Genomic DNA, 22,809 nt, shown 5'->3' with positions numbered 1-22,809 from the left:
GAGCAAACAAGAGCCAAAGGGAGTGAGCAAGAGCAAAAGGGAGCAGCAGGGACGATCAAGAGCGAAAAGGAGTGATCAAAAGCGAAAGGGAGTGAGTAGCGACGAGCAAGAGCCAAAGGGAGCGAGCTGAGCGAAAGGGAGCACTCAAGAGTGAAAGGGAGCAATCGAGAGCGAAAGGGAATGAGCAGGGAGTGAAAGGGAGCGAACAGGGAGCAAAAGGGAGCAAGCAGGGATGAGCAAGAGGAAAAGGGAGCAAGCAGGGGGCCAGCACTGAGTGATCAAGAGCAAGATGGAGTGATCAAGAGCCAAAGGGAGCGAGCAGGGAGTGAAAGGGCGCAAGCAGGGAGCGATCAAGAGAGACAGGGAGCGAGCAGGGACTGAAAGGGCGCAAGCAGGGAGCGATCAAGAGAGACAGGGAGCGAGCAGGGACGATCGACAGCGAAAGGGAGCGAGCAGGGAGCGAAAGGGAGCAAGCAGGGAGTGATCAAGAGCGAAAGTGAGAGAGCAGGGACTGACCAGGGAGCAATCAAGAGCGAAAGGGAGCGAGCAGGGAGTGATCAGGGAGCAATCAAGAGTGAAAAGGAGCAATCAAAAGGGAAATGGAGCGAGCAGGGAGGGATCAAGAGGCAAAGGGAGCAAGCAGGGAGCGATCAAGAGCGAAAGGTATAGAGCAGGGAGTGATCAAGAGTGAAAGGGAGGGACCAAGAGCCAAAGAGAGCGATCAAGAGCCCAAGGGAGCGAGCAGGGAGTGATCACGGAGCAATCAAGCGTGAAAGGGAGCAATCAAGGGCCAAAGGGAGCGAGCAGGGAACGAAAGGGCGTGAGCAGGGAGTGATCAAGAGTGAAAGGGAGCGAGCAGGGAATGAAAGGGAGCGATCAAGAGCCAAAGGGAGCGAGCAGGGAGCGATCGATAGCCAAAGGGAGCGATCAAGAGCCAAAGGGAGCGAGCAGGGAGGGAAAGGGACGGATCAAGGGCCAAAGGGAGGGATCAAGAGCCAATGGGAGCGAGCAGGGAGTGAGCAGGGAGCGAAAGCTAGCGAGTAGAGAGTGATCCAGAGTGAAAGGGAGCGATCCAGAACGAAAGAGAGCGAAAAGGAGCAAGCAGGGAGCGAAAGGGTGCGAGCAGGAGGTGAGCAGGGAGTGAAAGGGAGCAATCAAGAGCAAAAGGGAAGAATCAAGAGCGAAAGGGAGCGAGCAGGGACGATCAAGAGCGAGAGGGAGCGATCAAGAAGAAAAGGGAGTGAGCAAGAGCCAAAGGGAGCAATCAAGAGCCAAAGGGAGCGAGCAGGGAGGAAAGGGAGGGATCAAGAGCCAAAGGGACGGATCAAGAGCGAAAGAGAGTGAGCAGAGAGTGAAATGGCATGAGCGAGCAGAGAGCGAAAGGGCGCGAGGAGGGACGATCCAGAGACAAAGGGAGCGATCCAGAGCGAAAGGGAGGGAAAAGGAGCAAGCAGGGAGCGAGCAGGCAGCAAGCTGGGAGCTATCCAGAGCCAAAGGGAGCGAGCAGGGAGCTGGAAGGGAGTGATCAAGAGGCAAAGAGAGCAAGCAAGGAGCGAGCAGGGAGCGATCAAGAGCCACAGGGAGAGAGCACGGAGCGATCAAGAGAAAAGGGGAGCGAGAAGAGAGCAAAAGGACACGAGCAGGAAGCAATCCAGAGCGAAAGGGAGACAGCAGGGAGGGAGCAGGGAGGGAGCAGGGAGGGAGCAAGAGCCAAAGGGAGTGAGCAAGGATGATAGAGAGAGAGCAGAGATGATCAAGAGAGAGCAGGGAGTAAGCAAAGACGATAGAGAGCCAGCAGGGAGCGATCAAGGGCGAAAGGTAGCGGCCGAGAGTGAGCAGGGAGCAATCGAGAGCGAAAGGGAGTGATCGAGAGCCAAAGGGAGCGAGCAGGGAGCGACCAAGAGCAAAAGGGAGCAATCAAGAGCCAAAGGGAGCGAGCAGGGAGCGAGCAGGGACTGAGCAGGAAGTGATCAAGAGCCAAAGGCAGCCAAAGAGAGCGATCAAGAGCCAAAGGGAGCGAGCAGGGAGAGAGCAGGGACTGAGCAGGAAGTGATCAAGAGCGAAAGTGAGAGAGCAGGGAGCGATTAAGAGCAAAAGGGAGCGATCAAGAGCGAGCAGGTAGCGAGCGAGCAGGTAGCGATTAATAGCGAGGCGGGAGCGAGCAGGGAGCGATCAAGAGTGAAAGTGAGTGATCGAGAGCGAAAGGGAGCGAAGAGGGATGATCGAGAGAGAGCAGGGACGATCAAGAGAGAGCAGGGAGTGAGCAGGGATGATCGAGAGCCAGCAGGGAGGGATCAAGGGCGAAAGGGAGCAACGGAGAGTGAGCAGGGAGCGATCGACAGCGAACGGGAGAGAGCAGGGATGATCGAGAGCGAAAGGGAGCCACCAGGGAAATTCGAGAGCGAGCAGGGAGGGATCGAGAGTGAAAGGGAGTGAGCAGGGAGTGATTGAGAGCGAGCAGGGAGCAAAAGGCAGCGAGCCGGGAGCGAAAGGCAGCGAGCAGGGAGCGATCAAGAGCCAAAGGCAGCCAAAGGGAGCCATCAAGAGCCAAAGGGAGAAAGCAGGGAGCGATCAAGAGCCAAAGGGAGTGAGCAGGGAGCGAGCAGGGAGCGAAAGGCAGCGATCAAGCGCCAAAGGGGGCGAGCAGGGTGCAATCAAGAGCTAAAGGGAGCAATCAAGTGCCAAAGGGAGCGAGCACGGAGCGTTCTAGAGCCAAAGGGAGCGATCAAGAGCCAAAGGGAGCGAGCATGGAGCGTTCAAGAGTGAAAGGGAGCGAGCAGGGAGCAAGCAGGGAGCGGAAGGGAGAGAGCAGGGACGATCGAGAGCAAAAGGGTGCCACCAGGGAAATTCAAAAGCAAGCAGGGACGATCGAGAGCGAGCAGGGAGGGATTGAGAGCGGAAGGGAGCGATCGAGAGCGAAAGGGAGAGAGCAGGGACGATCAAGAGCGAAAGGGAGCAACCAGGGAAATTCGAGAGCGAGAAGGGAGGGATTGAGAGCAAAAGGGAGCGAAAGGCAGTGAGCAGGGAGCAAAAGGGAGCGAGCAGGGAGCGACCAAGGGCCAAAGGGAGCGAGCAGGGAGCGACCAAGGGCCAAAGGGAGCCACCAGGGAGCGATCAAGGGCCAAAGGCAGTGATCAAGAGCCAAAGGAAGCGATCAAGAGCGAAAGGGAGTGAGCAGGGAGCCATCGAGAGCCAAAGGGAGTGATCAAGAGCCAAAGAGAGCGACCAAGAGCCAAAGGGAGCAAGCAGGGAGTGATCACAGAGCAATCAAGAGGGAAAGGGAGCAATCAAGAGCCAAAGGGAGGGAGCAGGGAGCGAAAGGGAGCGAGCAGGGAGCGAGCAGGGAGCGAGCAGGGAGTGAGCAAGAGCCAAAGGGCGTGCGGAAGGGCAAAAGGGAGGGAGCAGGGACAATCAAGAACAAAAGGGAACAATCAAGAGCCAAAGGGCACGAACAAGAGCAAAAGGGAGCAAGCAGGGAGCGAAAGGGTGCGAGCAGGGAGCGATCAAGAGCAAAAGGGAGCGAGCAGGTAGCGAGCAGGGAGGAAAAGGGAGCGAGCAGGTAGAGATCAAGAGTGAAAGGGCGCGAGCAGGGAGCGAAAGGGCGCCAGCAGGTAGCGAGCAGGGAGGAAAAGGGAGCGAGCAGGTAGAGATCAAGAGTGAAAGGGCGTGAGCAGGGACAATCAAGAGCCAAAGGGAGCGAGCAGGGAGCGAGTAGGGAGCTAGCAGGGAGCAATCAAGAGCGAAAGTGAGAGAGCAGGGAACAATGAAGAGCCAAAGGGAGCGATCAAGAGACAAAGGGAGCGAGCAGGTAGCGATCAAGAGCAAACGGGAGAATCCAGAGCCAAAGGGAGGGATCAAGAGCCAAAGGTAGCAAGCAGGGAGGGAGAAGGGAGCGAGCAGGAAGCGATCGATAGCGAAAGGAAGCCATCGAGAGCCAAAGGGAGCGATCAAGAGCCAAAGAGAGCGAGCAGGGAGTGACCAAAACCAAAGGGAGCGAACAAGAGCCAAAGAGAGCAATGAAGAGCCAAAGGGAGAGAGCAGGGACGATCGAGATCGAAAGGAAGCCATCAAGAGCCAAAGGGAGCGATCAAGAGTCAAAGAGTGCAAGCAGGGAGCAATCAAGAGCCAAAGGGAGTGACCAAGAGCCAAAGGGAGCAAGCAGGGAGTGATCAGGGAGCAATCAAGAGCGAAAGGGAGCAATCTAGAGCCAAAGGAAGCGAGCAAGGAGCGATCAAGAGGGAAAGGGAGTGAGCAGGGAGCGATCAAGAGGGAAAGGGAGGGATCAAGAGCCAAAGATAGCGATCAAGAGCCAAAGGGAGAGAGCAGGGATGATCAAGAGGGAAAGGGAGCGATCGAGAGCGAAAGGGAGCGAGCAGGCAGTGAGCAGGGAGCGAGTAAGAGCGAAAGGGGCGAGCAGGGACAATCGAGAGTGAAACGGAGTGATCAACAGCGAAAGGGACTGAGCAGGGAGCGAAAGGGAGCAAAGAGAGAGCGAGTGGGGACGATCGAGAGCCAACGGGAGTGATCGAGAGCAAAAGGTAGTGCGCAGGGATGATCGAGAGCGAAAGGGAGCGACCGGGAGCGAAAGGGAGAGCGCAGGGAGGGTTCAACAGTAAAAGGGAGGGATCAAGAGCGAAAGGGAGCGAGCAGGGAGGGATCAAGAGCGAAAGGGAGTGATCGAGCACGAAAGGGAGTGAACAGGGACGAGCAAGATTGAAAGGGAGCAAGCACGCAGTGAGCAGGGAGGGAGCAAGAGCGAAAGGGAGAGAGCAGGGACGACCGAGAGTGAAAGGGAGAGATCAACAGGGAAAGCGAGCGAGCAGGGACTGATCAAAATCGAAAGGGAGCGATCAGGAGGCAAAGGGAGCGAGCAGGGAGAGAAAGGGAGCGATCAAGAGCCAAAGGGAGGGATCAAGAGCTAAAGGGAGCGAGCAGGGAGTGATCAAGAGCCAGAGGGAGCAATCAAGAGACAAACAAAGCGAGCGGGGAGCTATCTAGAGCCAAAGGGAGGGATCAGGAGCCAAAGGGAGCGAGCAGGGAGCGACCAAGAGCCAAAGGGAGCGAGCAGGGAGCGAAAGGGAGGAATGAAGAGCCAAAGGGAGCGAGCAGGGATGATCGAGAGCAAAACGGAGTGATCGAGTGCGAGCAGAGAGCGAGTAGGGACGAAGAGAGTGGGCAGGGATGATCAAGAGCAAAAGGGAGCGAGCAGGGACGATCGAGAACTAAAGGGCACCACCAAGAGCGAAAGGGAGCGAGCAGGGAGTGATCAAGGGCAAAAGGGAGGGATCGAGAGCGAAAGGGAGCGATGGAGAGAGAACAGGGATGAGCAAGAGAAAAAGGGAGTGATCAAGAGCGAAAGGGAGCGATCAAGAGCCCAAGGGAGTGAGCAGGGTGCCAAAGGGAGAGAGCAGGGAGCGAGCAGGGAGAGATCCAGAGTGAAAGGGAGCGAGCAGGGAGCGATCAAGAGTGAAAGGGAGAGAGAGGGGATGATAGAAAGTGAAAGGGACCGATCAAAAGCGAAAGGGAGCAAGCAGGGATGAGCAAGAGTCAAAGGGAGCAAGCAGGGAGGAATCAAGAGCGAAAGGGAGCGAGCAGGGAACGAAACGACGCGAGCAGGGAGCGATCAAGAGCCAAAGGGAGCAAACAGGCAGTGAGCAGGGAGCGAGCAGGAAGCGACCAAGAGCCAAAGGGAGTGAGCAGGGATCATCGAGAGCTAAAGGGAGAGAACAAGAGCGAAAGCGAGCGAGCAGGGACGATCGAGATCGAAAGGGCGCGATCAAGAGCGAAAGGGAGTGAGCAGGCAGCGAAAGGGAGAGATCAAGAGTGAAAGGGAGCGAGCAGGGAGCGATCCAGAGCCAAAGGGAGCGAGCAGGGAGCGAGCAAGAGCCAAAGGGAGCGAGCTAGAGCGAAAGTTAGCAAGCAGGTATGAAGCAAGAGCACAAGGGAGCAAGCAGGGAGCGAAAGGGCGCGAGCAGGGAGCAATCAAGAGCCAAAGGGAGCAAAGAGGGAGTGAGCAGGGAGCTATCGAGAGTGAGTAGGGAGCGAAAGGCAGCGAGCAGGCAGCGATCAAGGGACAAAGGGAGTGATCAAGAGCCAAAGGGAGTGAGCAGGGAGCGATCAATAGCCAAAGGGAGCGATCAATAGCCAAAGGGAGCGATCAAGAGTGAAAGGGAGCGAGCAGGGAGTGATCAAGAGCCAAAGGGAGCGAGGAGGGATCGAGCAGGGAGCGATCAAGAGTGAAAGTGAGAGAGCAGGGAGCGATCAAGAACAACAGGGAGCAATCAAGAGCCAAAGGGAGCGAGCAGGGAGCGAAGTGGAGCTTTCGGCAGCAAAAGGGAGCAAGCAGGGAGCAACCAAAAACCAAAGGGAGCGATCAAGAGCCAAAGGGGGTGAGCAGGGAGCCAAGGGAAGCGAGCAGGGAGGGAGCAGGGAGCGATCAAGAGCGAAAGGGAGCGAGCAGGGAGCGAGCAGGAAGCGATCAGGAGCGAAAGTGAGGGAGCAGGGAGCGATCAAGAGCAAAAGGGAGCGATCAAGAGACAAAGTGAGTGAGCAGGTAGCGATTAAGGGCAAACGGGAGCGATCAAGAGCCAAAGGGATCGATCTAGAGCGAAAGGAAGCGAGCAGGGAGCGATCAAGAGCGAAAGGGAGCGACCAAGAGCCAAAGGGAGTGATCAAGAGCCAAAGGGAGCGAGCAGGGACGATCAAGAGTGAGCAGGGAGCAAGCAGGGAACGAGCAGGGAGCGAGCAAGAACCAAAGGGAGCAAGCAAGAGCAAAAGGGAGCGAGCAGGGATGATCAAGAGCGAAAAGGAGTGATCAAGAGTGCAATGGAGCGATCAAGAGTGAAAGGGAGCGAGCAGGGAGCAAGCAGGGAGCGAACAAGAGCAAAAGGGAGCGAGCAGGGAGCCAAAGGGAGCGAGCAGGGACGAGCAAGAGGAAAACGGAGCGAGCAAGAGCAAAAGGGAGCGAGCAGGGAGCAAAAGGGAGCGAGCAGGGAGCGATCCAGAGCGAAAGGGAGCAAGCAGGCTGCAAGCAGGGAGCAAGCAGGAAGCGATCAACAGCGAAACGGAGCGAGCAGGGATCGAAAGGGAGCGATCAAGAGCCAAAGGGAGCGAGCACGGACGATCGAGAGCCAAAGGGAGCGAGCAGGGAGCGAGCAGGAGCCAAAGGGAGCGAGAAGGGAGTGATCAATAGCCAAAGGGAGCAAGCAGGGAGTGAAAGGGCACAAGTAGGGAGTGATCAAGAGCAACAGGGAGCGAGCAGGGACGATCAACAGCGAAAGGGAGCGAGCAGGGAGCGAAAGGGAGTGATCAAGAGCCAAAGGGAGCAAGCAGGGAGTGATCAAGAGCGAAAGTGAGAGAGCAGGGACTGACCAGGGAGCAATCAAGAGCGAAAGGGAGTGAGCAGGGAGTGATCAGGGAGCAATCAAGAGTGAAAGGGAGCGATCAAAAGGGAAATGGAGCGAGCAGGGAGGGATCAAGAGGCAAAGGGAGCAAGCAGGGAGCCATCAAGAGCGAAAGGTATAGAGCAGGGAGTGATCAAGAGTGAAAGGGAGGGACCAAGAGCCAAAGAGAGCGATCAAGAGCACAAGGGAGTGAGCAGGGAGTGATCACGGAGCAATCAAGCGTGAAAGGGAGCAATCAAGGGCCAAAGGGAGCGAGCAAGGAACGAAAGGGCGTGAGCAGGGAGCGATCAAGAGTGAAAGGGAGCGAGCAGGGAATGAAAGGGAGCGATCAAGAGCCAAAGGGAGCGAGCAGGGAGCGATCGATAGCCAAAGGGAGCGATCAAGAGTGAAAGGGAGCGAGCAGGGAGTGATCAAGAGCCAAAGGGAGCGAGCAGGGAGCGAGCAGGGAGCGAGCAGGGAGTGATCAAGAGCCAAAGGGAGTGAGCAAGAGCCAAAGGGAGTGAGCAGGGAGCCAAGGGAAGCGAGCAGAGAGGGAGCAGGGAGCGATCAAGAGCAAAAGGGAGCGAGCCAGGAGCGATCAAGAGCCAAAGGGAGCGAGCAGGGAGCAAGCAGGAAGCGATCAGGAGCGAAAGTGAGGGAGCAGGGAGCAATCAAGAGCAAAAGGGAGCGATCAAGAGCAAAAGGGAGCGAGCAGGTAGCGATTAAGGGGCAAAGGGAGTGATCAAGAGCCTAAGGGGGCGAGCAGGGAGCAATCGGGGAGCGATCAAGGGCCAAAGGGAGCAATCAAGGGCCAAAGGCAGCGATAAGGGAGCGAAAGGCAGCGAAAGGGAGTGATAAGGGAGCGAGCAGGGAGGGATCAAGAGCCAAACGGAGGGATCAAGAGTGAGCAAGGAGGGAGCAGGGAGGGATCAAGAGCGAGCAGGGAGCAATCAAGTGCGAGACGGGAGCGAGCAGGGAGCGATCGAGAGCGAAAGGGAGCGAGCAGGGACAATCGAGAGTGAGCAGGGAGGGATCGAGAGTGAACGGGAGCGAGCAGGGAGCGATCGACAGCAAGCAGGGAGCGAAAGGCAGCGAGCAGGCAGCGATCGAGAGCCAAAGGGAGTGAGCAGGCAGCGATCAAGGGACAAAGGGAGTGAGCAGGGAGCGATCAATAGCCAAAGGGAGCGATCAAGAGTGAAAGGGAGCGATCAAGAGCCAAAGGGCGCGATCAAGAGTGAAATGGAGCGAGCAGGGAGCAATCAAAGCCAGAGGGAGCGAGCAGGGAGCGATCAAGAGCGAAAGGGAGCGAGCCAGGAGCGATCAAGAGCCAAAGGGAGCAAGCAGGGAGCAAGCAGGAAGCGATCAGGAGCGAAAGTGAGGGAGCAGGGAGCAATCAAGAGCAAAAGGGAGGGATCAAGAGACAAAGGGAGCGAGCAGGTAGCGATTAAGGGCAAACGGGAGCGATCAAGAGCGAAAGGGATCAATCTAGAGCCAAAGGAAGTGAGCAGGGAGCAATCAAGAGTGAAAGGGAGCGACCAAGAGCCAAAGAGAGTGAGCAAGAGCCAAAGGGAGCGATCAAGAGTCAAAGGGCGCGATCAAGAGTGAAATGGAGCGAGCAGGGAGCAATCAAAGCCAGAGGGAGCGAGCAGGGAGCGATCAAGAGCGAAAGGGAGCGAGCCAGGAGCGATCAAGAGCCAAAGGGAGCAAGCAGGGAGCAAGCAGGAAGCGATCAGGAGTGAAAGTGAGGGAGCAGGGAGCAATCAAGAGCAAAAGGGAGCGATCAAGAGACAAAGGGAGCGAGCAGGTAGCGATTAAGGGCAAACGGGAGCGATCAAGAGCGAAAGGGATCGATCTAGAGCCAAAGGAAGTGAGCAGGGAGCAATCAAGAGTGAAAGGGAGCGACCAAGAGCCAAAGAGAGCGAGCAAGAGCCAAAGGGAGCGAGCAGGGACGATCAAGAGTGAGCAGGGAGCAAGCAGGGAGAGAGCAGGGAGTGATCAGGGAGCAATCAAGAGTGAAAGGCAGCGATCAAAAGGGAAATGGAGCGAGCAGGGATGATCAAGAGGCAAAGGGAGCGAGCAGAGAGTGATCACGGAGCAATCAAGCGTGAAAGGGAGCAATCAAGGGCCAAAGGGAGCGAACAGGGAGCGATCAAGAGGGAAATGGAGTGAGCTGGGAGGGATCAAGAGCCAAAGGGAGTGATCAAGAGCCAAAGGGAGTGAGCAGGGAGCGATCAAGAGCCAAAGGGAGCGAGGAGGGAGCGAGCAGGGAGTGATCAAGAGTGAAAGTGAGAGAGCAGGGAGCAATCAAGAGCGAAAGGGAGCGAAAGGGAGCGAGCAGGGAGCGAGCAGGGAGCGAGCAGGGAGGGAGCAGGGAGCGATCAAGAGCCAAAGGGAGCGAGCAGGGAGTGATCAAGAGCCAAAGGGAGCGATCAAGAGTGAAATGGAGCGAGCAGGGAGTGATCAAGAGCCAAAGGGAGCGAGGAGGGAGCGAGCAGGGAGTGATCAAGAGTGAAAGTGAGAGAGCAGGGAGCAATCAAGAGCGAAAGGGAGCGAACAGGGAGCGAGCAGGGAGTGAGCAGGGAGCGAAAGGGAGCGAGCAGGGAGCGATCAAGAGCCAAAGGGAGTGATCAAGAGCCAATCGAGAGAAAACGGGAGTGATTGAGAGGGAAAGGGAGAGAGCAGGGATGATCGAGAGCCAGCAGGGAGGGATCGAGAGTGAAAGGGAGTGAGTAGGGAGCGATCGAGAGTGAGTAGGGAGCGAAAGGCAGTGAGCAGGGAGTGATCAAGAGCCAAAGGGAGCGAGCAGGCAGCGATCAAGAGCCAAAGGGAGCGATCAAGAGCCAAAGGCAGCCAAAGGCAACGATTAAGAGCCAAAGGGAGCAAGCAGGGAGCGATCAAGAGCCAAGGGGAGCACTCAAGAGCCAAAGGGAGCGATCAGGGAGCGATCGAGGGCCAAAGGGAGTGATCAAGAGCCTAAGGGGGCGAACAGGGAGCAATCGGGGAGCGATCAAGGGCCAAAGGCAGCGATCAGGGAGCGAAAGGCAGCGATCAGGGAGCGAAAGGCAGCGAGCCGGGAGCGAAAGGCAGCGAGCAGGGAGCGATCAAGAGCCAAAGGCAGCCAAAGGGAGCGAGCAGGGAGCGATCAAGAGCCAAAGGGAGTGAACAAGAGCGAAAGGGAGCAATCAAGAGCCAAAGGGAGCGAGCAGGGAGGAAAGGGAGGGATCAAGAGCCAAAGGGACGGATCAAGAGCGAAAGAGAGTGAGCAGAGAGTGAAATGGCATGAGCGAGCAGAGAGCGAAAGGGCGCGAGGAGGGACGATCCAGAGACAAAGGGAGCGATCCAGAGCGAAAGGGAGGGAAAAGGAGCAAGCAGGGAGCGAAAGGGTGCGAGCAGGAGGTGAGCAGGGAGTGAAAGGGAGCAATCAAGAGCAAAAGGGAAGAATCAAGAGCGAAAGGGAGCGAGCAGGGACGATCAAGAGCGAGAGGGAGCGATCAAGAAGAAAAGGGAGTGAGCAAGAGCCAAAGGGAGCAATCAAGAGCCAAAGGGAGCGAGCAGGGAGGAAAGGGAGGGATCAAGAGCCAAAGGGACGGATCAAGAGCGAAAGAGAGTGAGCAGAGAGAGAAATGGCATGAGCGAGCAGAGAGCGAAAGGGCGCGAGGAGGGACGATCCAGAGACAAAGGGAGCGATCCAGAGCGAAAGGGAGGGAAAAGGAGCAAGCAGGGAGCGAGCAGGCAGCAAGCTGGGAGCTATCCAGAGCCAAAGGGAGCGAGCAGGGAGCTGGAAGGGAGTGATCAAGAGGCAAAGAGAGCAAGCAAGGAGCGAGCAGGGAGCGATCAAGAGCCACAGGGAGAGAGCACGGAGCGATCAAGAGAAAAGGGGAGCGAGAAGAGAGCAAAAGGACACGAGCAGGAAGCAATCCAGAGCGAAAGGGAGACAGCAGGGAGGGAGCAGGGAGGGAGCAGGGAGGGAGCAAGAGCCAAAGGGAGTGAGCAGGGACGATCGAGAGGGAAAGGGAGCGAGCAAGGATGATAGAGAGAGAGCAGAGATGATCAAGAGAGAGCAGGGAGTGAGCAAAGACGATCGAGAGCCAGCAGGGAGCGATCAAGGGCGAAAGGTAGCGGCCGAGAGTGAGCAGGGAGCAATCGAGAGCGAAAGGGAGCGATCGAGAGCCAAAGGGAGCGAGCAGGGAGTGACCAAGAGCAAAAGGGAGCAATCAAGAGCCAAAGGGAGCGAGCAGGGAGCGAGCAGGGACTGAGCAGGAAGTGATCAAGAGCCAAAGGCAGCCAAAGAGAGCGATCAAGAGCCAAAGGGAGCGAGCAGGGAGAGAGCAGGGACTGAGCAGGAAGTGATCAAGAGCGAAAGTGAGAGAGCAGGGAGCGATTAAGAGCAAAAGGGAGCGATCAAGAGCGAGCAGGTAGCGAGCGAGCAGGTAGCGATTAATAGCGAGGCGGGAGCGAGCAGGGAGCGATCAAGAGTGAAAGTGAGTGATCGAGAGCGAAAGGGAGCGAAGAGGGATGATCGAGAGAGAGCAGGGACGATCAAGAGAGAGCAGGGAGTGAGCAGGGATGATCGAGAGCCAGCAGGGAGGGATCAAGGGCGAAAGGGAGCAACGGAGAGTGAGCAGGGAGCGATCGACAGCGAACGGGAGAGAGCAGGGATGATCGAGAGCGAAAGGGAGCCACCAGGGAAATTCGAGAGCGAGCAGGGAGGGATCGAGAGTGAAAGGGAGTGAGCAGGGAGTGATTGAGAGCGAGCAGGGAGCAAAAGGCAGCGAGCCGGGAGCGAAAGGCAGCGAGCAGGGAGCGATCAAGAGCCAAAGGCAGCCAAAGGGAGCCATCAAGAGCCAAAGGGAGAAAGCAGGGAGCGATCAAGAGCCAAAGGGAGTGAGCAGGGAGCGAGCAGGGAGCGAAAGGCAGCGATCAAGCGCCAAAGGGGGCGAGCAGGGTGCAATCAAGAGCTAAAGGGAGCAATCAAGTGCCAAAGGGAGCGAGCACGGAGCGTTCTAGAGCCAAAGGGAGCGATCAAGAGCCAAAGGGAGCGAGCATGGAGCGTTCAAGAGTGAAAGGGAGCGAGCAGGGAGCAAGCAGGGAGCGGAAGGGAGAGAGCAGGGACGATCGAGAGCAAAAGGGTGCCACCAGGGAAATTCAAAAGCAAGCAGGGACGATCGAGAGCGAGCAGGGAGGGATTGAGAGCGGAAGGGAGCGATCGAGAGCGAAAGGGAGAGAGCAGGGACGATCAAGAGCGAAAGGGAGCAACCAGGGAAATTCGAGAGCGAGAAGGGAGGGATTGAGAGCAAAAGGGAGCGAAAGGCAGTGAGCAGGGAGCAAAAGGGAGCGAGCAGGGAGCGACCAAGGGCCAAAGGGAGCGAGCAGGGAGCGACCAAGGGCCAAAGGGAGCCACCAGGGAGCGACCAAGGGCCAAAGGCAGTGATCAAGAGCCAAAGGAAGCGATCAAGAGCGAAAGGGAGTGAGCAGGGAGCCATCGAGAGCCAAAGGGAGTGATCAAGAGCCAAAGAGAGCGACCAAGAGCCAAAGGGAGCAAGCAGGGAGTGATCACAGAGCAATCAAGAGGGAAAGGGAGCAATCAAGAGCCAAAGGGAGGGAGCAGGGAGCGAAAGGGAGCGAGCAGGGAGCGAGCAGGGAGTGAGCAGGGAGTGAGCAAGAGCCAAAGGGCGTGCGGAAGGGCAAAAGGGAGGGAGCAGGGACAATCAAGAACAAAAGGGAACAATCAAGAGCCAAAGGGCACGAACAAGAGCAAAAGGGAGCAAGCAGGGAGCGAAAGGGTGCGAGCAGGGAGCGATCAAGAGCAAAAGGGAGCGAGCAGGGAGCAAAAGGGAGCGAGCAGGTAGCGAGCAGGGAGGAAAAGGGAGCGAGCAGGTAGAGATCAAGAGTGAAAGGGCGCGAGCAGGGAGCGAAAGGGCGCCAGCAGGTAGCGAGCAGGGAGGAAAAGGGAGCGAGCAGGTAGAGATCAAGAGTGAAAGGGCGTGAGCAGGGACAATCAAGAGCCAAAGGGAGCGAGCAGGGAGCGAGTAGGGAGCGAGCAGGGAGCAATCAAGAGCGAAAGTGAGAGAGCAGGGAACAATGAAGAGCCAAAGGGAGCGATCAAGAGACAAAGGGAGCGAGCAGGTAGCGATCAAGAGCAAACGGGAGAATCCAGAGCCAAAGGGAGGGATCAAGAGCCAAAGGTAGCAAGCAGGGAGGGAGAAGGGAGCGAGCAGGAAGCGATCGATAGCGAAAGGAAGCCATCGAGAGCCAAAGGGAGCGATCAAGAGCCAAAGAGAGCGAGCAGGGAGTGACCAAAACCAAAGGGAGCGAACAAGAGCCAAAGAGAGCAATGAAGAGACAAAGGGAGAGAGCAGGGACGATCGATAGCGAAAAGAAGCCATCAAGAGCCAAAGGGAGCGATCAAGAGTCAAAGAGTGCAAGCAGGGAGCAATCAAGAGCCAAAGGGAGTGACCAAGAGCCAAAGGGAGCAAGCAGGGAGTGATCAGGGAGCAATCAAGAGCGAAAGGGAGCAATCTAGAGCCAAAGGAAGCGAGCAAGGAGCGATCAAGAGGGAAAGGGAGTGAGCAGGGAGCGATCAAGAGGGAAAGGGAGGGATCAAGAGCCAAAGATAGCGATCAAGAGCCAAAGGGAGAGAGCAGGGATGATCAAGAGGGAAAGGGAGCGATCGAGAGCGAAAGGGAGCGAGCAGGCAGTGAGCAGGGAGCGAGTAAGAGCGAAAGGGGCGAGCAGGGACAATCGAGAGTGAAACGGAGTGATCAACAGCGAAAGGGACTGAGCAGGGAGCGAAAGGGAGCAAAGAGAGAGCGAGTGGGGACGATCGAGAGCCAACGGGAGTGATCGAGAGCAAAAGGTAGTGCGCAGGGATGATCGAGAGCGAAAGGGAGCGACCGGGAGCGAAAGGGAGAGCGCAGGGAGGGTTCAACAGTAAAAGGGAGGGATCAAGAGCGAAAGGGAGCGAGCAGGGAGGGATCAAGAGCGAAAGGGAGTGATCGAGCACGAAAGGGAGTGAACAGGGACGAGCAAGATTGAAAGGGAGCAAGCACGCAGTGAGCAGGGAGGGAGCAAGAGCGAAAGGGAGAGAGCAGGGACGACCGAGAGTGAAAGGGAGAGATCAACAGGGAAAGCGAGCGAGCAGGGACTGATCAAAATCGAAAGGGAGCGATCAGGAGGCAAAGGGAGCGAGCAGGGAGAGAAAGGGAGCGATCAAGAGCCAAAGGGAGGGATCAAGAGCTAAAGGGAGCGAGCAGGGAGTGATCAAGAGCCAGAGGGAGCAATCAAGAGACAAACAAAGCGAGCGGGGAGCTATCTAGAGCCAAAGGGAGGGATCAGGAGCCAAAGGGAGCGAGCAGGGAGCGACCAAGAGCCAAAGGGAACGAGCAGGGAGCGAAAGGGAGGAATGAAGAGCCAAAGGGAGCGAGCAGGGATGATCGAGAGCAAAACGGAGTGATCGAGTGCGAGCAGAGAGCGAGTAGGGACGAAGAGAGTGGGCAGGGATGATCAAGAGCAAAAGGGAGCGAGCAGGGACGATCGAGAACTAAAGGGCACCACCAAGAGCGAAAGGGAGCGAGCAGGGAGTGATCAAGGGCAAAAGGGAGGGATCGAGAGCGAAAGGGAGCGATGGAGAGAGAGCAGGGATGAGCAAGAGAAAAAGGGAGTGATCAAGAGCGAAAGGGAGCGATCAAGAGCCCAAGGGAGTGAGCAGGGTGCCAAAGGGAGAGAGCAGGGAGCGAGCAGGGAGAGATCCAGAGTGAAAGGGAGCGAGCAGGGAGCGAGCAGGGAGCGATCAAGAGTGAAAGGGAGAGAGAGGGGATGATAGAAAGTGAAAGGGACCGATCAAAAGCGAAAGGGAGCAAGCAGGGATGAGCAAGAGTCAAAGGGAGCAAGCAGGGAGGGATCAAGAGCGAAAGGGAGCGAGCAGGGAACGAAACGACGCGAGCAGGGAGCGATCAAGAGCCAAAGGGAGCAAACAGGCAGTGAGCAGGGAGCGAGCAGGAAGCGACCAAGAGCCAAAGGGAGTGAGCAGGGATCATCGAGAGCTAAAGGGAGAGAACAAGAGCGAAAGCGAGCGAGCAGGGACGATCGGGATCGAAAGGGCGCGATCAAGAGCGAAAGGGAGTGAGCAGGCAGCGAAAGGGAGAGATCAAGAGTGAAAGGGAGCGAGCAGGGAGCGATCCAGAGCCAAAGGGAGCGAGCAGGGAGCGAGCAAGAGCCAAAGGGAGCGAGCTAGAGCGAAAGTTAGCAAGCAGGTATGAAGCAAGAGCACAAGGGAGCAAGCAGGGAGCGAAAGGGCGCGAGCAGGGAGCAATCAAGAGCCAAAGGGAGCAAAGAGGGAGTGAGCAGGGAGCTATCGAGAGTGAGTAGGGAGCGAAAGGCAGCGAGCAGGCAGCGATCAAGGGACAAAGGGAGTGATCAAGAGCCAAAGGGAGTGAGCAGGGAGCGATCAATAGCCAAAGGGAGCGATCAATAGCCAAAGGGAGCGATCAAGAGTGAAAGGGAGCGAGCAGGGAGTGATCAAGAGCCAAAGGGAGCGAGGAGGGATCGAGCAGGGAGCGATCAAGAGTGAAAGTGAGAGAGCAGGGAGCGATCAAGAACAACAGGGAGCAATCAAGAGCCAAAGGGAGCGAGCAGGGAGCGAAGTGGAGCTTTCGGCAGCAAAAGGGAGCAAGCAGGGAGCAACCAAAAACCAAAGGGAGCGATCAAGAGCCAAAGGGGGTGAGCAGGGAGCCAAGGGAAGCGAGCAGGGAGGGAGCAGGGAGCGATCAAGAGCGAAAGGGAGCGAGCAGGGAGCGATCAAGAGCAAAAGGGAGCGATCAAGAGACAAAGTGAGTGAGCAGGTAGCGATTAAGGGCAAACGGGAGCGATCAAGAGCGAAAGGGATCGATCTAGAGCGAAAGGAAGCGAGCAGGGAGCGATCAAGAGCGAAAGGGAGCGAGCAGGGAGCGATCAAGAGCGAAAGGGAGCGAGCAGGGACGATCAAGAGTGAGCAGGGAGCAAGCAGGGAACGAGCAGGGAGCGAGCAAGAACCAAAGGGAGCAAGCAAGAGCAAAAGGGAGCGAGCAGGGATGATCAAGAGCGAAAAGGAGTGATCAAGAGTGCAATGGAGCGATCAAGAGTGAAAGGGAGCGCGCAGGGAGCAAGCAGGGAGCGAACAAGAGCAAAAGGGAGCGAGCAGGGAGCCAAAGGGAGCGAGCAGGGACGAGCAAGAGGAAAACGGAGCGAGCAAGAGCAAAAGGGAGCGAGCAGGGAGCAAAAGGGAGCGAGCAGGGAGCGATCCAGAGCGAAAGGGAGCAAGCAGGCTGCAAGCAGGGAGCAAGCAGGAAGCGATCAACAGCGAAACGGAGCGAGCAGGGATCGAAAGGGAGCGATCAAGAGCCAAAGGGAGCGAGCACGGACGATCGAGAGCCAAAGGGAGCGAGCAGGGAGCGAGCAGGAGCCAAAGGGAGCGAGAAGGGAGTGATCAATAGCCAAAGGGAGCGAGCAGGGAGTGAAAGGGCACAAGTAGGGAGTGATCAAGAGCAACAGGGAGCGAGCAGGGACGATCAACAGCGAAAGGGAGCGAGCAGGGAGCGAAAGGGAGTGATCAAGAGCCAAAGGGAGCAAGCAGGGAGTGATCAAGAGCGAAAGTGAGAGAGCAGGGACTGACCAGGGAGCAATCAAGAGCGAAAGGGAGTGAGCAGGGAGTGATCAGGGAGCAATCAAGAGTGAAAGGGAGCGATCAAAAGGGAAATGGAGCGAGCAGGGAGGGATCAAGAGGCAAAGGGAGCAAGCAGGGAGCCATCAAGAGCGAAAGGTATAGAGCAGGGAGTGATCAAGAGTGAAAGGGAGGGACCAAGAGCCAAAGAGAGCGATCAAGAGCACAAGGGAGTGAGCAGGGAGTGATCACGGAGCAATCAAGCGTGAAAGGGAGCAATCAAGGGCCAAAGGGAGCGAGCAAGGAACGAAAGGGCGTGAGCAGGGAGCGATCAAGAGTGAAAGGGAGCGAGCAGGGAATGAAAGGGAGCGATCAAGAGCCAAAGGGAGCGAGCAGGGAGCGATCGATAGCCAAAGGGAGCGATCAAGAGTGAAATGGAGCGAGCAGGGAGTGATCAAGAGCCAAAGGGAGCGAGGAGGGAGCGAGCAGGGAGTGATCAAGAGTGAAAGTGAGAGAGCAGGGAGCAATCAAGAGCGAAAGGGAGCGAGCAGGGAGCGAGCAGGGAGCGAGCAGGGAGTGATCAAGAGCCAAAGGGAGTGAGCAAGAGCCAAAGGGAGTGAGCAGGGAGCCAAGGGAAGCGAGCAGAGAGGGAGCAGGGAGCGATCAAGAGCAAAAGGGAGCGAGCCAGGAGCGATCAAGAGCCAAAGGGAGCGAGCAGGGAGCAAGCAGGAAGCGATCAGGAGCGAAAGTGAGGGAGCAGGGAGCAATCAAGAGCAAAAGGGAGCGATCAAGAGCAAAAGGGAGCGAGCAGGTAGCGATTAAGGGCCAAAGGGAGTGATCAAGAGCCTAAGGGGGCGAGCAGGGAGCAATCGGGGAGCGATCAAGGGCCAAAGGGAGCAATCAAGGGCCAAAGGCAGCGATAAGGGAGCGAAAGGCAGCGAAAGGGAGTGATAAGGGAGCGAGCAGGGAGGGATCAAGAGCCAAACGGAGGGATCAAGAGTGAGCAAGGAGGGAGCAGGGAGGGATCAAGAGCGAGCAGGGAGCAATCAAGTGCGAGACGGGAGCGAGCAGGGAGCGATCGAGAGCGAAAGGGAGCGAGCAGGGACAATCGAGAGTGAGCAGGGAGGGATCGAGAGTGAACGGGAGCGAGCAGGGAGCGATCGACAGCAAGCAGGGAGCGAAAGGCAGCGAGCAGGCAGCGATCGAGAGCCAAAGGGAGTGAGCAGGCAGCGATCAAGGGACAAAGGGAGTGAGCAGGGAGCGATCAATAGCCAAAGGGAGCGATCAAGAGTGAAAGGGAGCGATCAAGAGCCAAAGGGCGCGATCAAGAGTGAAATGGAGCGAGCAGGGAGCAATCAAAGCCAGAGGGAGCGAGCAGGGAGCGATCAAGAGCGAAAGGGAGCGAGCCAGGAGCGATCAAGAGCCAAAGGGAGCAAGCAGGGAGCAAGCAGGAAGCGATCAGGAGCGAAAGTGAGGGAGCAGGGAGCAATCAAGAGCAAAAGGGAGGGATCAAGAGACAAAGGGAGCGAGCAGGTAGCGATTAAGGGCAAACGGGAGCGATCAAGAGCGAAAGGGATCAATCTAGAGCCAAAGGAAGTGAGCAGGGAGCAATCAAGAGTGAAAGGGAGCGACCAAGAGCCAAAGAGAGTGAGCAAGAGCCAAAGGGAGCGATCAAGAGTCAAAGGGCGCGATCAAGAGTGAAATGGAGCGAGCAGGGAGCAATCAAAGCCAGAGGGAGCGAGCAGGGAGCGATCAAGAGCGAAAGGGAGCGAGCCAGGAGCGATCAAGAGCCAAAGGGAGCAAGCAGGGAGCAAGCAGGAAGCGATCAGGAGTGAAAGTGAGGGAGCAGGGAGCAATCAAGAGCAAAAGGGAGCGATCAAGAGACAAAGGGAGCGAGCAGGTAGCGATTAAGGGCAAACGGGAGCGATCAAGAGCGAAAGGGATCGATCTAGAGCCAAAGGAAGTGAGCAGGGAGCAATCAAGAGTGAAAGGGAGCGACCAAGAGCCAAAGAGAGCGAGCAAGAGCCAAAGGGAGCGAGCAGGGACGATCAAGAGTGAGCAGGGAGCAAGCAGGGAGAGAGCAGGGAGTGATCAGGGAGCAATCAAGAGTGAAAGGCAGCGATCAAAAGGGAAATGGAGCGAGCAGGGATGATCAAGAGGCAAAGGGAGCGAGCAGAGAGTGATCACGGAGCAATCAAGCGTGAAAGGGAGCAATCAAGGGCCAAAGGGAGCGAACAGGGAGCGATCAAGAGGGAAATGGAGTGAGCTGGGAGGGATCAAGAGCCAAAGGGAGTGATCAAGAGCCAAAGGGAGTGAGCAGGGAGCCAAGGGAAGCGAGCAGGGAGGGAGCAGGGAGCGATCAAGAGCCAAAGGGAGCGAGCAGGGAGCGATCAAGAGCCAAAGGGAGCGATCAAGAGCCAAAGGGAGTGAGCAGGGAGCGATCAAGAGCCAAAGGGAGCGAGGAGGGAGCGAGCAGGGAGTGATCAAGAGTGAAAGTGAGAGAGCAGGGAGCAATCAAGAGCGAAAGGGAGCGAAAGGGAGCGAGCAGGGAGCGAGCAGGGAGCGAGCAGGGAGGGAGCAGGGAGCGATCAAGAGCCAAAGGGAGCGAGCAGGGAGTGATCAAGAGCCAAAGGGAGCGATCAAGAGTGAAATGGAGCGAGCAGGGAGTGATCAAGAGCCAAAGGGAGCGAGGAGGGAGCGAGCAGGGAGTGATCAAGAGTGAAAGTGAGAGAGCAGGGAGCAATCAAGAGCGAAAGGGAGCGAACAGGGAGCGAGCAGGGAGTGAGCAGGGAGCGAAAGGGAGCGAGCAGGGAGCGATCAAGAGCCAAAGGGAGTGATCAAGAGCCAATCGAGAGAAAACGGGAGTGATTGAGAGGGAAAGGGAGAGAGCAGGGATGATCGAGAGCCAGCAGGGAGGGATCGAGAGTGAAAGGGAGTGAGTAGGGAGCGATCGAGAGTGAGTAGGGAGCGAAAGGCAGTGAGCAGGGAGTGATCAAGAGCCAAAGGGAGCGAGCAGGCAGCGATCAAGAGCCAAAGGGAGCGATCAAGAGCCAAAGGCAGCCAAAGGCAACGATTAAGAGCCAAAGGGAGCAAGCAGGGAGCGATCAAGAGCCAAGGGGAGCACTCAAGAGCCAAAGGGAGCGATCAGGGAGCGATCGAGGGCCAAAGGGAGTGATCAAGAGCCTAAGGGGGCGAACAGGGAGCAATCGGGGAGCGATCAAGGGCCAAAGGCAGCGATCAGGGAGCGAAAGGCAGCGATCAGGGAGCGAAAGGCAGCGAGCCGGGAGCGAAAGGCAGCGAGCAGGGAGCGATCAAGAGCCAAAGGCAGCCAAAGGGAGCGAGCAGGGAGCGATCAAGAGCCAAAGGGAGTGAACAAGAGCGAAAGGGAGCGAGTAGGGAGAGAAAGGGAGGGATCAAGAGCCACAGGGAGCGAGCAAGGCGTGGTCAAGACCAAAAGGGAGCGAGCAGGGAGCTAGCAGGGAGTGATCACGACCAAAAGGGAGCGAGCAGGGAGTGAGCCGGAGCGAGCATGGAGGGAGCAAGAGCCAAAGGGAGCAAGCAGGGAGCGATCAAGAGCGAAAGGGAGCGAGCAGGGAACGAAAGGGCGCGAGCAGGGACGATCAGGAGCCAAAGGGAGCGAGCAGGGAGGGATCAAGAGCGAAAGGGAGTGACCAAGAGCCAAAAGACATGATCAAGAGCCAAAGGGAGCGAGCAGGGAGGGAAAGGGACGGATCAAGGGCCAAAGGGAGGGATCAAGAGCCAATGGGAGTGAGCAGGGAGTGAGCAGGGAGCGAAAGCTAGCGAGTAGAGAGTGATCCAGAGTGAAAGGGAGCGATCCAGAACGAAAGAGAGCGAAAAGGAGCAAGCAGGGAGCGAAAGGGTGCGAGCAGGAGGTGAGCAGGGAGTGAAAGGGAGCAATCAAGAGCAAAAGGGAAGAATCAAGAGCGAAAGGGAGCGAGCAGGGACGATCAAGAGCGAGAGGGAGCGATCAAGAAGAAAAGGGAGTGAGCAAGAGCCAAAGGGAGCAATCAAGAGCCAAAGGGAGCGAGCAGGGAGGAAAGGGAGGGATCAAGAGCCAAAGGGACGGATCAAGAGCGAAAGAGAGTGAGCAGAGAGTGAAATGGCATGAGCGAGCAGAGAGCGAAAGGGCGCGAGGAGGGACGATCCAGAGACAAAGGGAGCGATCCAGAGCGAAAGGGAGGGAAAAGGAGCAAGCAGGGAGCGAGCAGGCAGCAAGCTGGGAGCTATCCAGAGCCAAAGGGAGCGAGCAGGGAGCTGGAAGGGAGTGATCAAGAGGCAAAGAGAGCAAGCAAGGAGCGAGCAGGGAGCGATCAAGAGCCACAGGGAGAGAGCACGGAGCGATCAAGAGAAAAGGGGAGCGAGAAGAGAGCAAAAGGACACGAGCAGGAAGCAATCCAGAGCGAAAGGGAGACAGCAGGGAGGGAGCAGGGAGGGAGCAGGGAGGGAGCAAGAGCCAAAGGGAGTGAGCAGGGACGATCGAGAGGGAAAGGGAGCGAGCAAGGATGATAGAGAGAGAGCAGAGATGATCAAGAGAGAGCAGGGAGTGAGCAAAGACGATCGAGAGCCAGCAGGGAGCGATCAAGGGCGAAAGGTAGCGGCCGAGAGTGAGCAGGGAGCAATCGAGAGCGAAAGGGAGCGATCGAGAGCCAAAGGGAGCGAGCAGGGAGTGACCAAGAGCAAAAGGGAGCAATCAAGAGCCAAAGGGAGCGAGCAGGGAGCGAGCAGGGACTGAGCAGGAAGTGATCAAGAGCCAAAGGCAGCCAAAGAGAGCGATCAAGAGCCAAAGGGAGCGAGCAGGGAGAGAGCAGGGACTGAGCAGGAAGTGATCAAGAGCGAAAGTGAGAGAGCAGGGAGCGATTAAGAGCAAAAGGGAGCGATCAAGAGCGAGCAGGTAGCGAGCGAGCAGGTAGCGATTAATAGCGAGGCGGGAGCGAGCAGGGAGCGATCAAGAGTGAAAGTGAGTGATCGAGAGCGAAAGGGAGCGAAGAGGGATGATCGAGAGAGAGCAGGGACGATCAAGAGAGAGCAGGGAGTGAGCAGGGATGATCGAGAGCCAGCAGGGAGGGATCAAGGGCGAAAGGGAGCAACGGAGAGTGAGCAGGGAGCGATCGACAGCGAACGGGAGAGAGCAGGGATGATCGAGAGCGAAAGGGAGCCACCAGGGAAATTCGAGAGCGAGCAGGGAGGGATCGAGAGTGAAAGGGAGTGAGCAGGGAGTGATTGAGAGCGAGCAGGGAGCAAAAGGCAGCGAGCCGGGAGCGAAAGGCAGCGAGCAGGGAGCGATCAAGAGCCAAAGGCAGCCAAAGGGAGCCATCAAGAGCCAAAGGGAGAAAGCAGGGAGCGATCAAGAGCCAAAGGGAGTGAGCAGGGAGCGAGCAGGGAGCGAAAGGCAGCGATCAAGCGCCAAAGGGGGCGAGCAGGGTGCAATCAAGAGCTAAAGGGAGCAATCAAGTGCCAAAGGGAGCGAGCACGGAGCGTTCTAGAGCCAAAGGGAGCGAGCATGGAGCGTTCAAGAGTGAAAGGGAGCGAGCAGGGAGCAAGCAGGGAGCGGAAGGGAGAGAGCAGGGACGATCGAGAGCAAAAGGGTGCCACCAGGGAAATTCAAAAGCAAGCAGGGACGATCGAGAGCGAGCAGGGAGGGATTGAGAGCGGAAGGGAGCGATCGAGAGCGAAAGGGAGAGAGCAGGGACGATCAAGAGCGAAAGGGAGCAACCAGGGAAATTCGAGAGCGAGAAGGGAGGGATTGAGAGCAAAAGGGAGCGAAAGGCA

Source organism: Dromaius novaehollandiae, chromosome W, assembly GCF_036370855.1.
Source record: "Dromaius novaehollandiae isolate bDroNov1 chromosome W, bDroNov1.hap1, whole genome shotgun sequence".
In the NCBI taxonomy this organism is placed as follows: domain Eukaryota; kingdom Metazoa; phylum Chordata; class Aves; order Casuariiformes; family Dromaiidae; genus Dromaius; species Dromaius novaehollandiae.
This window is presented reverse-complemented; position numbering follows the sequence as displayed.